Source organism: Rutidosis leptorrhynchoides, chromosome 1 (genome assembly GCF_046630445.1).
Source record: "Rutidosis leptorrhynchoides isolate AG116_Rl617_1_P2 chromosome 1, CSIRO_AGI_Rlap_v1, whole genome shotgun sequence".
Lineage (NCBI taxonomy): Eukaryota > Viridiplantae > Streptophyta > Magnoliopsida > Asterales > Asteraceae > Rutidosis > Rutidosis leptorrhynchoides.
In genome coordinates this window covers 576889786-576906847 of record NC_092333.1, presented here as the reverse complement: position 1 = coordinate 576906847, position 17062 = coordinate 576889786, and positions in this window count along the sequence as shown.

Here is a 17062-nt window from a genome sequence, read left to right as displayed (position 1 = left end):
GTTTTTAACTAACTAACCCAAAACAGCCCGCGGTGTTACTACGACGGCGTATGTTCGATTTTACGGTGTTTTTCGTGTTTTCAGATTTTAAATCATTAAGTTAGCATATCATATAGATATAGAACATGTGTTTAGTTGATTTTAGAAGTCAAGTTAGAAGGATTAACTTTTGTTTGCGAACAAGTTTAGAATTAACTAAACTATGTTCTAGTGATTACAAGTTTAAACCTTCGAATAAGATAGCTTTATATGTAGGAATCGAATGATGTTATGGACATCATTACTACCTCAAGTTTTCTGGATAAAGCTACTGGAAATGAAAAAAATGGATCTAGCTCTAAAGGATCCTTGGATGGCTTGAAAGTTCTTGAAGTAGAATCATGACACGAAAACAAGTTCAAGTAAGATTTCCACTCGAAATAAGATTGTTATAGTTATAGAAATTGAATCAAAGTTTGAATATGAGTATTACCTTATATTAGAAAGATATCTTACTTTAAATAAGAAAGATTTCTTGAGGTTGGATGATCACTCTACAAGATTGGAAGTAAGCTAGCAAACTTGGAAGTATTCTTGATTTTTATGAAACTAGAACTTGTAGAATTTATGAAGAACACTTAGAACTTGAAGATAGAACTTGAGAGAGATCAATTAGATGAAGAAAATTGAAGAATGAAAGTGTTTGTAGGTGTTTTTAGTCGTTGGTGTATGGATTAGTGAAAGGACCCGTTCATATACATTATAAACGATTCACAATAGTTGATTACATCGCGAGGTATTTGACCTCTATATGATACGTTTTACAAACATTGCATTCGTTTTTAAAAGACAAACTTTCTTTACATCAAAAATTGACGGCATACATACCATTTCATATTACATCCAACTATAATTGACTTAATATTAATCTTGATGAACTCAACGACTCGAATGCAACGTCTTTCAAAGTATGTCATGAATGACTCCAGGTAATATCCTTAAAATGAGCTAATGCACAGCGGAATATTTCTTTAATACTTGAGAATAAACATGCTTTAAAGTGCCAACCAAAAGGTTGGTGAGTTCATTAGTTTATCATAATCAATCATTTTCGTAATAGTAATAGACCACAAGATTTCAGTTTCCATAAATATTCGTACACTCGCAAGTGTTTAAAAGTATTCTATAAGTTGTAGGCACCCGGTAACAAGCCTTAACATTCATGTTTTACCCTCTGAAGTACACCAGATCAGGTGTGTTTAAAATAACCTCGAAGTTCTAAAGCATCCCATAGTCAGGATGGGGTTTGTCAGGCCCAATAGATCTATCTTTAGGATTCGCGCCTACCGTACATAGACAAGTAGTTTAATGTTACCAAGCTAAGGGTATATTTCTGGTTTAAACCCACATAGAATTAGTTTTAGTACTTGTGCCTACTTTGTAAAACATTTATAAAACAGCGCATGTATTCTCAGCCCAAAAATATATATTGCAAAAGCAATTAAAAAGGGAGCAAATGAAACTCACAATACTGTATTTCGTAGCAATTATGTATATGACGGCACTGAACAAGTGCAGGGTTTGTCTCGGATTCACGAACGTATCAATATTGTGATTCAATATTGCAGGAAAGTACGTAGACACAACGAAAATGATAAACGTTAGGTTGACCTCACGAGCAATACCCTCGATCAATACCCATAACCTCCATAGTTATAACCCATAATTTTCTTAGCTCTATCCCGTTTGAAAACTTATTTTGAAATCGTCTGAGTATAACTCCGTCGTAGTATTTTATGTATACTAATAATATCTTGAAATAATACAAAAAATATATATATATGTAATTCGATTGTGAGAGTTTAGAGAAATATATTTTCAAGTTTCTATGAAATAATGAAACCTATTCAATTCTATTTATAATAGATTTTTGAATTATTAAAGTGAATTATTAAAGTATGAATTATTAAAGTGAATTATTAAAGTGAATTATTAAAGTATGAATTATTAAAGTGAATTATTAAAGTATGAATTATTAAAGTGAATTATTAAAGTATGAATTATTAAAGTGAATTATTAAAGTATTAATTATTTAAGTTAAAGTAAAGTAAAAGTAAAGTAAAGGTAAAGTTAAAGTATAGTAAAAGTATAAAACTATATACGTATAATACGCGTGTAAATATATATAATATTAATTTAAATCGTTATATATATTTAATAAAATAAAATATAAATATCGTTATCTTTATTATACTGGTTAAGTAATGAGTTGTCAAAAGTGGTTCTAGATATTTATAAAAGATATATACGTTTTAATAATAAAGTTCTTTTTAAACTGAAAACGTCTTTTGTACTTTTGAAACTAAATCAAATAAATATGATAATTTTGTTTTCCAAAACTAAATATATTTAAGAATCATTTTGTTAAAAGGTTAAAATAATAGAAATCGTTATATCATAAAACATTTTAGAAAAGTAGAATTATATATATTCATAATAGGTTTCAAGTTTTTAAATTACAGTCTATTGGTGAAGCATGGGATAAAGTCCAAAGGTTAAATAAACGTATGAAATCATCTTAATGAAAAATGTCGAGTTACTTAACTTGTCGATATCCAACATCTAAGTTATTTACACTCCACGTTCTTATTTTCATATTAAATAAAATGAAAGTTAACATAGTTATCTTATCAAGGTCACGAGGAAAATATTATAAAACATGCCTTGGAAATTAAACAGGAATTTCCACTAACCCTTGTCTAGTTCCCGTTAATTGACACATTTGTTCTTATTTATAAATCACTTTACCATTTTCCGAATGTTGTCAAAAAGAATAGATTTCTTAAATCACAGTGGACCTCATAACATAGGCCCGTAATCATATCATAATGTATCTGATAATTCAATCATTTGATATTATCTCTTAATTCTGTCGATAAATATATCGAAATAAATACGTTCATGTAAAGTATCATATATCTAATACTTTGTTAATGTTTTCAGTTAATATTATATATTATATATACATATCTCTATACTCATAATTGTTCGTGAATCGTCGAACACGGTCAAAGGGTAATTGATTACATGAATGTAGTTCCAAACTTTTTGAGATTCAACATTACAAATTCTGCTTATCATGTCGGAAACATATAAAGGTTAAGTTTAAATTTGGTCGGAAATCTCCGGGTCGTCACAGTACCTACCCGTTAAAGAAATTTCGTCCCGAAATTTGATCGAGGTCGTCATGGCTAACAATAAGAATGTTATTATGACGAATATAAGTTGATTCATAGGGTTTTATCTTGATTGAGAAATATGGATAAAATAATTCGATTACTCGAAACGTATTAGTGAAGCTATCGTAAAAGAGTGAAATGAGAAAATAGGGATTCATCTTATCTTTTGACGTCATCACGGTTGATCTCCGGATTAAAGAAAATCTTTGTAATCTATATAGGATTTGATTCTTCGGTGATTAAGGAAATTATGATCCTCTTCGATTTAATGGGATGATTCATCTCGATTTTTCTGTCGGATATTCCACTATAAATCCACCTCCTTCGTTTCCTTTTAATTCACACCTTCTATTCTCTCTCCCTCAATTCTTACTTTAAAATTATTCGTCAATATGCTTCATCCAGTGCTGATTCTCGATATACTCCTCACTTTCATATATGTCGTTCTTCTTTTTCATCTATCTCCAGAAGAATCTATTTACTTCTACTATACTCTTGGTTTTATAGTGTTTTTAGTTCTCCTGTGTCTTTATATTGCTATATGCATCGATATATACGGTTTATAGTTTCTGGGTTGTTGTTGGGTTTTATATCTTCCCTTATATTTTGATGTCCCTGCTTCTGTCTTCTATAATCATTGTCATCCCCAATTAATGCTCTCTTTTATTTGCTGCGATTTATACCCCAATTTCTATTTTGGAGTTTTGTCCTTTCGTTTCTTCTTCTTGCGATTAAGCACCGCTTGTAATGGTCCAGAATTCGCATATATGAATTTCGGAATGAACATTGTTAATGTTTTAAGAACGAAATTGTAATGGCACGATCTTGACTTGTCAAATTACTAGAATACCTCGGAAAAGGCCGAATCATCAAGAAATATTTTCTTGATATTTTAAAGGTTAAAGAGAATACAAGAGTCGTGTAACATAGCACATGATGACATTATGATCTGTGAATCATCACGTTCCATTTAGAAACTCAGCATGACTTACTGTAATATAATCACGTTGATCAAGTGTCATTATATTATACTAGTTCATGCTTCAGTTCCCAACACTACTTCAAAAATATTCCTATTTTAAATTCGAAAGTTTCAGAATTTAGAAACTAAAATAGTTTCTTTTATAATGTAATATAAACAGCACGAAGAGGTAAATGATTTCAGATAAGAATAATTATGGAAATATCTTCAGAAATATGGAGGATATTTATAATAAAAGATACGATGATATCTTAAAATTTCTAATATCAGAGGATGATGAAGAATATTGTCCGTAAGGGTTTAGAGTCAGGAGCAAGGTATTCGATAATGACTTCAGCAGACACGGAATCATTTGGATTCTTTGAAGGTAGATTTCGTCCTTGTGATTTATCCACAGCCTTCTTCATGGTTTGCTCAATCCGTATTTTTCAATACCAAATCTTCTCTTTTTCTGAGCTTTGCCAACACACTACTCTTTATCATCAAACTTTTTACTGTTAAGGTCGTTTATAGTTTTTGCTGCTTCATCAGTATTTCGAGAACTAGTTCGCAGTTTAGGGTGTTTTTCAGAAACTTCACATTCAAAGTATATAAGTCCAGAAGATAGACACATATAATTGTTGGCGTAGACATGCTGCGAGATTTTAAAATACTAATTGCTAATTTCCGATGATTCGTATGGCAATTCTCGTTACAAGATGCAGATGAGTAAATGATGGGGTTTTGATAAATATAAAGATTTTTTGGAAAGTCAAAGATCAATGAAGTTGTTAATAAGTTTACTGCTAATGTGGCGAGATATGAAAGGCTCCCCGGTAATAATGATGAAGGGGTAATCATTATAATAAGGCTTATTCGTATGAACAATTGAAGTTGGTTTGCTGGAGCTGTGACAAAACCGTCTATTTTTAGAAGGGATTGAAAAGTTATTTTAGCTAGTAAATGCCAAAAGGTCTGACATGGATACATGTTAAATTATGACTTTGGTTTCAAGAGTTTTTCAGGTACGTAACTGTGGATAACATTTGGTTGGATCATCATCTCGATTGTTCATTATTTGAAGTGTCTTCAGGTATTTCGAAGGGCTTGAACACAGATTATAATCGTTAATATACATACGATGTTCTAACACAGTTTTGAAGTTAAAGTATAGCTTTGAAAGATGTAAGAATCTAAGAGTGATGATACCGGTTATAACTTGAATTGAATTCGGCGATTTCAAAATCAGAATATGTAATTAGATTTTTGAATGAGTATGGTTGTTTTGATTTCTATAAAAGAATGTATATTGTTGTGAAAGTAGGGAGTATAATGGATGATTTGCTGAATCAGATTCGAAGAATGTAACATATTAATTGTGAATTTATATATCTCTCGGGTATTACTTACCCGTTAAAAAAATGTCACAATTAATATTTTGTACAAAAAAATTTTATTACAGTCTTTATGAAAATATATGTGTATATTTCTTCAGATGTAATATAGATTTAATGAGTTAATATTAAATTAAACTCACTTGATTTATGGTTAAGGCTAGGATAGATAATTTCTAAACTTTAGAAATTACATAATCGTCGTAGAATGTTTTCCCAATGAAGTTATGAATCAATACTTCATCGTTGTGGTATTCCTTAGTATCTACAGAGCGTATGACGTCGATGCTCATGGGACAGATTGTGAAGTTGAGGTTTGCGATGCGGTTGTTGTTGGTGGTGGTAATTGTACTGTTGATGTTGTTGATGGTGGTACTGGTTATGTTGCTGGTGCTGCTGCTGGTGTTTGTAACCTTTGCACCATATTCTCCAAAGCCACTACCCGAGCGCGAAGCTCGTTGACTTCTTCTATTACACCGGGGTGATTGTCGGTTTGGACGAGCGGATAAATAAGATCTAGAATTTGGTGTAGTATATAATCATGACGAGATACTCTGGAAATGAGAGAGAAAATGGTGTTTCGGACAGGTTCGCCGGTAAGTGCTTCAGGTTCATTGCCAAGAGGGCAATGTGGTGGATGGAGAGGATCGCCTTCTTCTTGTCTCCAATGATTAAGGAGGCTACGAACCCATCCCCAATTCATCCAGAATAGATGATGGCTGATTGGTTGATCCATTCCAGTCACACTGCTTTAGGAGCTTGAGTGGGATTTCATTTCGGAATCCGGGGAACTTGAACTGATGACGAATTCCATTTCGTACGATTTGATAAAGGATTTTTCGATACGAAATGATTTTCCGGCTATCAGGTGGTATTCTAACTACATAGAATATCTATATATATAGATCAAAAGATTTCATAGATTACGGAGGAATTTACGGAATATGTCAGGCAAAGTTTACGGTAATAGATACGATAAGATATGATTTAGCAGATACGCTAAGATATGAATTTTGTCTATACACTATTCATGCAATCAATGCAGCAAGACGTGTCTAGACTAAGAATGATAAGCAGGTAATTTCCTAAGGATGGTAAGTAGATGATTTCTGACTAAAAATAATAAACAAAACTTTTGACATGCAGACACGGTCGAAGTCCAGACTCACTAATGCATCTTAACAACTATCAGTTAGACACACTAATGCAAGACCTGGTTCGCTAAGACCACCGCTCTGATACCAACTGAAACGACCCGTTCATATACATTATAAACGATTCACAATAGTTGATTACATCGCGAGGTATTTGACCTCTATATGATACGTTTTACAAACATTGCATTCGTTTTTAAAAGACAAACTTTCTTTACATCAAAAATTGACGGCATACATACCATTTCATATTACATCCAACTATAATTGACTTAATATTAATCTTGATGAACTCAACGACTCGAATGCAACGTCTTTCAAAGTATGTCATGAATGACTCCAGGTAATATCCTTAAAATGAGCTAATGCACAGCGGAATATTTCTTTAATACCTGAGAATAAACATGCTTTAAAGTGCCAACCAAAAGGTTGGTGAGTTCATTAGTTTATCATAATCAATCATTTTCGTAATAGTAATAGACCACAAGATTTCAGTTTCCATAAATATTCGTACACTCGCAAGTGTTTAAAAGTATTCTATAAGTTGTAGGCACCCGGTAACAAGCCTTAACATTCATGTTTTACCCTCTGAAGTACACCAGATCAGGTGTGTTTAAAATAACCTCGAAGTTCTAAAGCATCCCATAGTCAGGATGGGGTTTGTCAGGCCCAATAGATCTATCTTTAGGATTCGCGCCTACCGTACATAGACAAGTAGTTTAATGTTACCAAGCTAAGGGTATATTTCTGGTTTAAACCCACATAGAATTTGTTTTAGTACTTGTGCCTACTTTGTAAAACATTTATAAAACAGCGCATGTATTCTCAGCCCAAAAATATATATTGCAAAAGCAATTAAAAAGGGAGCAAATGAAACTCACAATACTGTATTTCGTAGCAATTATGTATATGACGGCACTGAACAAGTGCAGGGTTTGTCTCGGATTCACGAACGTATCAATATTGTGATTCAATATTGCAGGAAAGTACGTAGACACAACGAAAATGATAAACGTTAGGTTGACCTCACGAGCAATACCCTCGATCAATACCCATAACCTCCATAGTTATAACCCATAATTTTCTTAGCTCTATCCCGTTTGAAAACTTATTTTGAAATCGTCTGAGTATAACTCCGTCGTAGTATTTTATGTATACTAATAATATCTTGAAATAATACAAAAAATATATATATATGTAATTCGATTGTGAGAGTTTAGAGAAATATATTTTCAAGTTTCTATGAAATAATGAAACCTATTCAATTCTATTTATAATAGATTTTTGAATTATTAAAGTGAATTATTAAAGTATGAATTATTAAAGTGAATTATTAAAGTGAATTATTAAAGTATGAATTATTAAAGTGAATTATTAAAGTATGAATTATTAAAGTGAATTATTAAAGTATGAATTATTAAAGTGAATTATTAAAGTATTAATTATTTAAGTTAAAGTAAAGTAAAAGTAAAGTAAAGGTAAAGTTAAAGTATAGTAAAAGTATAAAACTATATACGTATAATACGCGTGTAAATATATATAATATTAATTTAAATCGTTATATATATTTAATAAAATAAAATATAAATATCGTTATCTTTATTATACTGGTTAAGTAATGAGTTGTCAAAAGTGGTTCTAGATATTTATAAAAGATATATACGTTTTAATAATAAAGTCCTTTTTAAACTGAAAACGTCTTTTGTACTTTTGAAACTAAATCAAATAAATATGATAATTTTGTTTTCCAAAACTAAATATATTTAAGAATCATTTTGTTAAAAGGTTAAAATAATAGAAATCGTTATATCATAAAACATTTTAGAAAAGTAGAATTATATATATTCATAATAGGTTTCAAGTTTTTAAATTACAGTCTATTGGTGAAGCATGGGATAAAGTCCAAAGGTTAAATAAACGTATGAAATCATCTTAATGAAAAATGTCGAGTTACTTAACTTGTCGATATCCAACATCTAAGTTATTTACACTCCACGTTCTTATTTTCATATTAAATAAAATGAAAGTTAACATAGTTATCTTATCAAGGTCACGAGGAAAATATTATAAAACATGCCTTGGAAATTAAACAGGAATTTCCACTAACCCTTGTCTAGTTCCCGTTAATTGACACATTTGTTCTTATTTATAAATCACTTTACCATTTTCCGAATGTTGTCAAAAAGAATAGATTTCTTAAATCACAGTGGACCTCATAACATAGGCCCGTAATCATATCATAATGTATCTGATAATTCAATCATTTGATATTATCTCTTAATTCTGTCGATAAATATATCGAAATAAATACGTTCATGTAAAGTATCATATATCTAATACTTTGTTAATGTTTTCAGTTAATATTATATATTATATATACATATCTCTATACTCATAATTGTTCGTGAATCGTCGAACACGGTCAAAGGGTAATTGATTACATGAATGTAGTTCCAAACTTTTTGAGATTCAACATTACAAATTCTGCTTATCATGTCGGAAACATATAAAGGTTAAGTTTAAATTTGGTCGGAAATCTCCGGGTCGTCACAATTAGATATAAAGGATATGTAATTTTATTTTCATGTAAATAAGTCATGAATGATTACTCATATTTTTGTAATTTTATGAGATATTTCATTCTAGTTGCCAAATGATGGTTCTCACATGTGTTAGGTGACTCATATGGGCTGCGAATATCTGATCATTGGAGTGTATATACCAATAGTACATACATCTAAAAGCTGTGTATTGTACGAGTACGAATACGGGTGCATACGAGTAGAATTGTTGATGAAACTGAACGAGGATGTAATTGTAAGCATTTTTGTTAAGTAGAAGTATTTTGATAAGTGTCTTGAAGTCTTTCAAAATTGTATGAATACATATTAAAACACTACATGTATATACATTTTAACTGAGTCGTTAAGTCATCGTTAGTCGTTGCATGTAAGTGTTGTTTTGAAACCTTTAGGTTAACGATCTTGTTAAATGTTGTTAACCCAATGTTTATAATATCAAATGAGATTTTAAATTATTATATTATCATGATATTATGATGTACGAATATCTCTTAATATGATATATATACATTAGATGTCGTTACAACGATAATCGTTACATATATGTCTCGTTTCAAAATCATTAAGTTAGTAGTCTTGTTTTTACATATGTAGTTCATTGTTAATATACTTAATGATATGATTACTTATCATAATATCATGTTAACTATATATATAACCATATATATGTCATCATATAGTTTTTACAAGTTTTAACGTTCGTGAATCACCGGTCAACTTGGGTGGTCAATTGTCTATATGAAACCTATTTCAATTAATCAAGTCTTAACAAATTTGATTGGTTAACATGTTGGAAACACTTAATCATGTAAATAACAATTTCATTTAATATATATATAAACATGGAAAAGTTCGGGTCACTACACTTTGTCCAACTCTGCACCCAATGGTATTATCACCATGGAATTAGCTAAGGGTAGTATTTTGAATGAAGAGCTGAGAAGAAAGTCACAAGGTTCCTCTTCACAGTCAGATATCTTAGTCACAGAAATGCGGGGGAGAAGTCATAGTAGAGGTCATGGTAAAAGAGGCAAGAATCGTAGTAGCTCAAGAAAAGGAAAGTTTTCTAATGTTGAGTGCTATCATTGTCGTGAAAAAGGGCACACAAAGTGGTATTGTCCACAGTTAAAAAATGAGAAGAAAAAGACATATGACAAGAATAAACAAAAGAAAAGTGATGGTGGTGATGATGATAAGGTTGAAGTTAATGCTATCACGGATGAGTTCTTTGTTTGTATTGATTATGATATGATCAATCTTACTCATGATAACACGAGTTGGATTCTTGATAGTGGTGCTACATGTCATGTTGCAATATGTAGAGATCACTTTTCATCTTACACTCCAAGTGACTATGGATTTTCTAGTATGGGTAATTCTGGGTTATCAAAGATCGTTGGTATTGGAGATGTTTGTTTGAAATTTAACACGGGAATGGAGTTAGTTTTGCATAATGTAAAACATGTTCTGGATATGAGACTTAATGTTATTTCAACAGGCATTCTTAATGATGATGGTTATTATAACGGTTTTGGTAATGTTATTTGGAAACTAACTCTTGGTTCTATGATAGTGGGAAGAGGCAAGAAAGACTCAAGATTATACATAATGCGTCCGAAGATCATCCAGAACATTGTTAACGCAGTGGACAATGTTGATTCTACCGAGTGGTGGCATAAAAGACTTGGCCACATGAGTGAAAAAGCGATGTCTATCTTATTTAAGAAGAATGTATTGTCGGGTGTTCGTGAGATTAATTTGAGTAAGTGTTCTCACTGTTTGGCAGGGAAATAGACAAGAGTTGTGTTTAAGAGTCATTCTCCTTTTCGAATGGAGAACGTACTTGATCTAGTACATTCGGATGTGTGTGGGCCTATGAAGACTAGGACACTTGGTGGATGTTCCTACTTTGTTACATTCATCGATGATCATTCCAGGAAGGTGTGGGTTTATACCTTAAAGTCAAATGATCAAGTATTTGAAAAGTTTAAGGAATTTCATGCACTAGTTGAAAGGCAAATGGGGAAGAAGCTCAAGTCTATTCGGACTGATAATGGCGGTGAATACATTGGGAACTTTGATGCTTATTGTAAGGAGAATGGTATTCGGCATCAAAAGACTCCACCAAAGACACCTCAGTTGAATGGCTTAGCAGAGAGGATGAACAGAACTTTGGTTGAGAGAGTTAGATGTTTGCTTTCACATGCAGGGTTGTCCAATTCCTTTTGGGGTGAGGCTTTAAATACGGCAGTTCATATTATTAATGTAACCCCTTGTGTACCTTTGCGTTTTGATGTTCCTAACAGGGATTGGAGCGGCAAAGATGTTTCTTACTGTCATTTACGAGTCTTTGGATGTAAAGCATTTGTTCATGTTCCCAAAGATGAAAGGTCAAAGCTTGATATGAAGACTAAGCTATGTGTATTCCTAGGCTATGGTGAAGATGATTTTGGGTACAGGTTATATGATCCAGTTCAGAAGAAACTCCTACGAAGCCGAGATGTTGTGTTTACAGAAGATCAGATGTTAAAAGATGTTAATAAGACAGATTCAGTTCCTCAACCTAGTACTGATCTTGTTGATTTGGATCCAGTTACTCCACAACATGTTGGAGATGATGTTCATAATGATGAACATGGTACTAATGATGATTATGCTCCGGAGCAGGTAGAGATTCCAGTACTAGATGTGCCCCCATTTGTCCCACTTAGGCTGTCTACCCGAGACCGTCATCCTTCTGTTAGATATTCTGCTGATGAGTATGTACTACTCACTGATGGGGGAGAACCATAGTGTTATGTAGAAGCTATGAAAGATGAGCATAAGAAAGAGTGGGGTGAAGTCATGCAGGATGAGATGAATTCCTTACATGAGAACAATACTTATGAGTTGGTGAAGTTACCTAAAGGCAAGAGAGCTTTGAGAAACAAATGGGTGTTCAAAGTGAAGACAGATGAGCTTACTTCACAACCAAGGTACAAAGCTAGGTTAGTTGTTAAAGGATTCAGCCAGAAAAAGGGTATTGATTTTGATGAGATTTTCTCTCCGGTTGTGAAGATGGGATCTATTCGAGTCGGTTATAGGAAAGCAAGGCTACCGAAAGACAACTTCAGATCATTGTGTTTTCTTTCAGAGGTTTGATGATGATTTCATCATATTGTTGTTATACGTTGATGATATGTTAATTGTTGGTAAAAATATTAAAAGAATTACGCAGTTGAAGCGAGAATTGAGCAAGTCTTTTGCTATGAAAGACTTGGGACCAGCAAAATAGATTCTTGGCATTCGAATTTCTAGCGATAGAGGTGCTAAGACGTTACATATATCACAAGAGCAATACATTGAAAAGGTGTTTAGTAGATTCAACATGAAGAATGCTAAAGTGGTTAGTTCCCCTCTTTCTAACAACTTTAAGCTAACAGATAGAGATTGCCCTACTTCAAAGGAGGATGTTGAGGAGATGGACAAAGTTCCATATGCTTCAGCGGTTGGTAGCTTGATGTATGCTATGGTGTGTACTAGGCCTGATATAGCTCATGCGGTAGGTGTTGTTAGTCGGTTTATGTCAAATCCGGGTAAAAAGCATTGTGAAGCAGTTAAATGGATTATGAGATACTTACGAGGTACTTCAAATTTGGGTATCACATTTGGAAATGGAGAGCCGATGCTTGTTGGTTATACAGACTCATATATGGCAGGAAACAAAGATAACATGAAATCCACTTCTGGATATTTAATGACCTTCGCAGGGGGAGCAGTTTCATGGCAATCAAGGTTACAAAAGTGTGTTGCATTGTCTACAACCGAGGCCGAGTATATGGCAGCAACAGAAGCGTGCAAAGAACTATTGTGGATGAAAAGGTTTCTACAAGACCTTGGGTTTAAGCAATCATGATATGTGGTTCTTTGTGATAATGAGAGTGCGATTCATTTAGCTAGAAATTCTATGTATCATAAGCAAACAAAACATATTGATGTGTGGTATCATTGGATTAGAGAACGTCTTGAAGATGGTTTGTTTGAACTTGATAATGTTCATACCGATGATAATGGTTCCGACATGTTCACAAAGGCTTTAGCAAGTGAGAAGCTCAAGGTATGTTGCTCGATCACCGGGATGGCGAACTCTTCCTCATAATTGAAAAGTGGGAGATTTGTTCGGTTTATATTTAAGTTTTCAAATATGAGGTATACTTAACCCAAATGTCAAAGCCCAACAAATTAGGCCCAAAAATGCTTGTTGACTTGGTTAAGCATTCTAGGCATTTTGAACTCCAAGTGCAGATCCAATTTTTCATTAAGAGAGATATCAGAGAGTTTTAAGAAAAAAGGGAGAAAACCCCAATTTTCGTTTTTAGCTACAGCAGTTCATAAAAGAGACGATCCCCGAAGATCCGACCGTTGAATCTTCTTCATTTTTGGGCTGTGTCTTCCTGACATCAGTGCCAACATTTTCAACCTTTGAATTTATCTAATAAGGTCTGTAGTTTGAGATTTTGCTACTGGAACAGAGAGCAGATTATTGGGTGATTAATTCATCGTTTGTCTTTTATTTCTTCATATACTTGTTGATTATTGTTGTTCAAGAGTATGATGATGTTGTATACCTCTAGATGATCTAGAGAAGGATTATTGTATTGTTCTCTTTGTTGATGATAGTGGAATTTAAGTGGCTTACGAGTCCCGTGGTTTTTACTCTCGATTTTGAGAGGTTTTTCATGTAAAAAGTTTCGTGTGTATTGTGTGTGCTCAATTATTTTGTATTTACTGATTTGGGACAGAATTGGGGCTAATTTTTGGTGATTGTGGTATACCTTATTTGTTAGTTTCTTCACGGGTTCATACGGGTCGAAAAAGTGTTGGTCAAACGGGTTTGTTTCCGCTTTGTAGATTGCCTGTTGTGATTTATTTTCCCTTCACTATTTGTAGACACCTGATGCCTGATGGTGACTTTGGTCCATGTCAAGTGGCTATGCAGCTCTCAAGTATTAATATAGGTGACTATTATCCGCTTACATACTAATCGTTTCTTCACAACGAATTTGAAGGTAAACAAACAATTACATAGTTCATATAGAGTTTTCATACTTTGTACTTGGTTAGGGTTTCTTAGTTACTATTGATTTTGTATCCTGTTTTAGCATTTTCGATTATTTAAATTGCTCTGATTTTGTGTCTATACTTTCTTTAGTGTTGCTTTTCATTCTTATAGAGTTTTCATTTCTTGTGTATATCCTATGTTTCCTTTTGTGTTTGAGTGTGAAAAGGGATTCAATGCGTCCTAAGAAAAGCGTAAACAAGTCTGTAGAAGCTGTTTTGTCATCTATTGCTGATGGTGTAAGTGGTGATGTATGTTCGACATCTGCTAGAAAAAAAAGAATATGTATTGCTAAGTCGTCACCCGAGATGATAGTTGTGTCACTACTTTTTTGGATAAAGCAATTGAAGTGAATATGTGGAGACTTTTAATTCTGATATATTTGGTCTCCATGATGATAATGGCTTAGCGTTGATTGGATCTTTTAATCGTATAGGTATGTTCTTATTGTTGCTTGATTTTTTTTTCTTTTGGGTAATGGGTTGTATCAGTTTGTTTTTTGTTTGACTCTTCATATTTTATATGTAGATGGTGTGTCTTATTTTCAGTGTGCCTCATTAGGTATCTACTACATTGGGCATTTATCGAAAGGAGATATGTGCTTAGAATACCAAATCAAGTCAAACTCTGAATACTAGATATGACTTCAAAAGGGGAAGTTTTCCAATCACTGACTCAAACCCATTGTCAAATTCTACTCAGCAAAATATGGAGGTGCTGACTCAAGGTATTTTTATTGCTTTTATATGATTCAATCATTGCGAGTCAGAAGTGCATATATTCAGTTATATAAATTTTGTTAATTTGTGAAAGTTTTTCAAAGTGAAACTATAGCTAAAATGATAAAAAGTCATAATTTTGCCTATTTGGACACTTGACCCGTTTTAGTCAAATGGGGTCAATATGGGTAACGATCAATGTATACACAGCCCATATGTCGGGAAAAGCGGGTTTGGATTTTTTTAATGTCTTCAGAATGATTTTTGGGCATATTTTTGTTGATTTGTAACCCATTTGGGCCATATGCACCTATTTTGACCCATATATGTAATTTTGTGAAACGGAAGCCCTTAGCACGTCTAAAATATCATGATAAACTTATGGCAGTACCTTAAATTTACAGGTTTGGTATTGAGTCAAGATGGTGCAGGTCAAAAAGGATGGGTTGACCACCATCACTTTTTGTTCATGTACTTGAATTATTATAAACTTATGGCAGTACCTTAGTGTATTTGTGCTGAAGGTCACTAATTTTATTGACAATTTTTGGGTTGTAATGATACCGCAACCCGCATGCGCATCCCATATGTATGCGGACGCTCACTAGTGTGCGTATGCGTGTGCTTATGCGCGTTATGCGGTATGCGGATTCGTATCTAATGCCTTTGTTCCTGGTATAGCGATTACTTGGCTATCAAGTAAATATCTTTTCCATAATTACATCCGTGATTCGGTGGAATTTGTTATGGAAAGGATTGCCATTATCCTGGAGGGTTCTAGAATTAGGGTTTGCCTATATATACAAACCCTAAATATCATTCTAAACACACAATCACATTACGTAATCATCATCTAATACGCTTTTTACGTAACCAGCATTGTCTAGCATCTTCTAAAGGTTAACAGGTTAGTTTCTTGATTAACTAGTACCTACGACCTTGTTTGGGGCCTTCTAATCGACGATCGTCATTAAAGGTGGACTTAATCACTTGGCCACCCCGCCGACATCATCATGTCGGCCAGGGTTATTCACGGTAGCCGGACCGGAGAGCCTTATTCTAAGATCCTTAAACCCCACCCTTCTAACGTGTTGAGCAGGCATATTAAACCCCGTGGTAAAATATGCATGATCAAGTGGTGCTTTCATTGAGAGCTGAACTAATTCAAGACATGTTTATTTGTTTTTTCTTTTAAAGTTTTGAATTATAAGGCTTATTGTTCACAAAAATTTTTGAATTTTTTCTTTAACAGTATCATGACTTCCGGGGAATCATCGGAACGTACTCAAACAGATAATCAAAACACGCCGTCTGGTAATCAGCAGACGCAAGCTATGACTACGGGGGCGGGATACGCGCCATATCTTCCACCTGTATCCGGCGAGCCTTTTCAGAGGTATAAGCCGATATATCCAGATGGGATTACACCGCCAAGGGCAAACTCGCCAGTTACCACCACGCGGTTGGATTTTTCCGCGGTGGATCCAAGGGTTATCTTGGTAGGCACTAGCGGTGAAACAGTAGGCCCGCACGTGGTATGCTGCGGCCAGGTACCTATTTATAGTACCACGGTTTCAATCCCTCTGCAGACGCAGAGTGTTCAGCAGAATTCATCGTTTACACCGTTGCAACCTTGGCAACCACCGCGTCCAAATTCGCAGTTTTTGACTCCTGCGGATGCGCAGGTATTACTTAATAGTTGGGGGTTCGGTGTCATTCCGGATGCCAAATCTCATTGGAAGACGATAACCGCAGAACATCAAAGCACTGCGCATACGATTGGGCTTATAGCGGTATATCCTCAAGTCTCACAGGCATCTGCACCACAGGTTTCGGCACCTTTTCAGATACCCGTATACTCTGCGCCGGCAAGCCTGCCTTCTTTTCCAACGCATCAGCCTTGGTTGTATCCGCAGACGCCAGGGCAGCCCTGGCA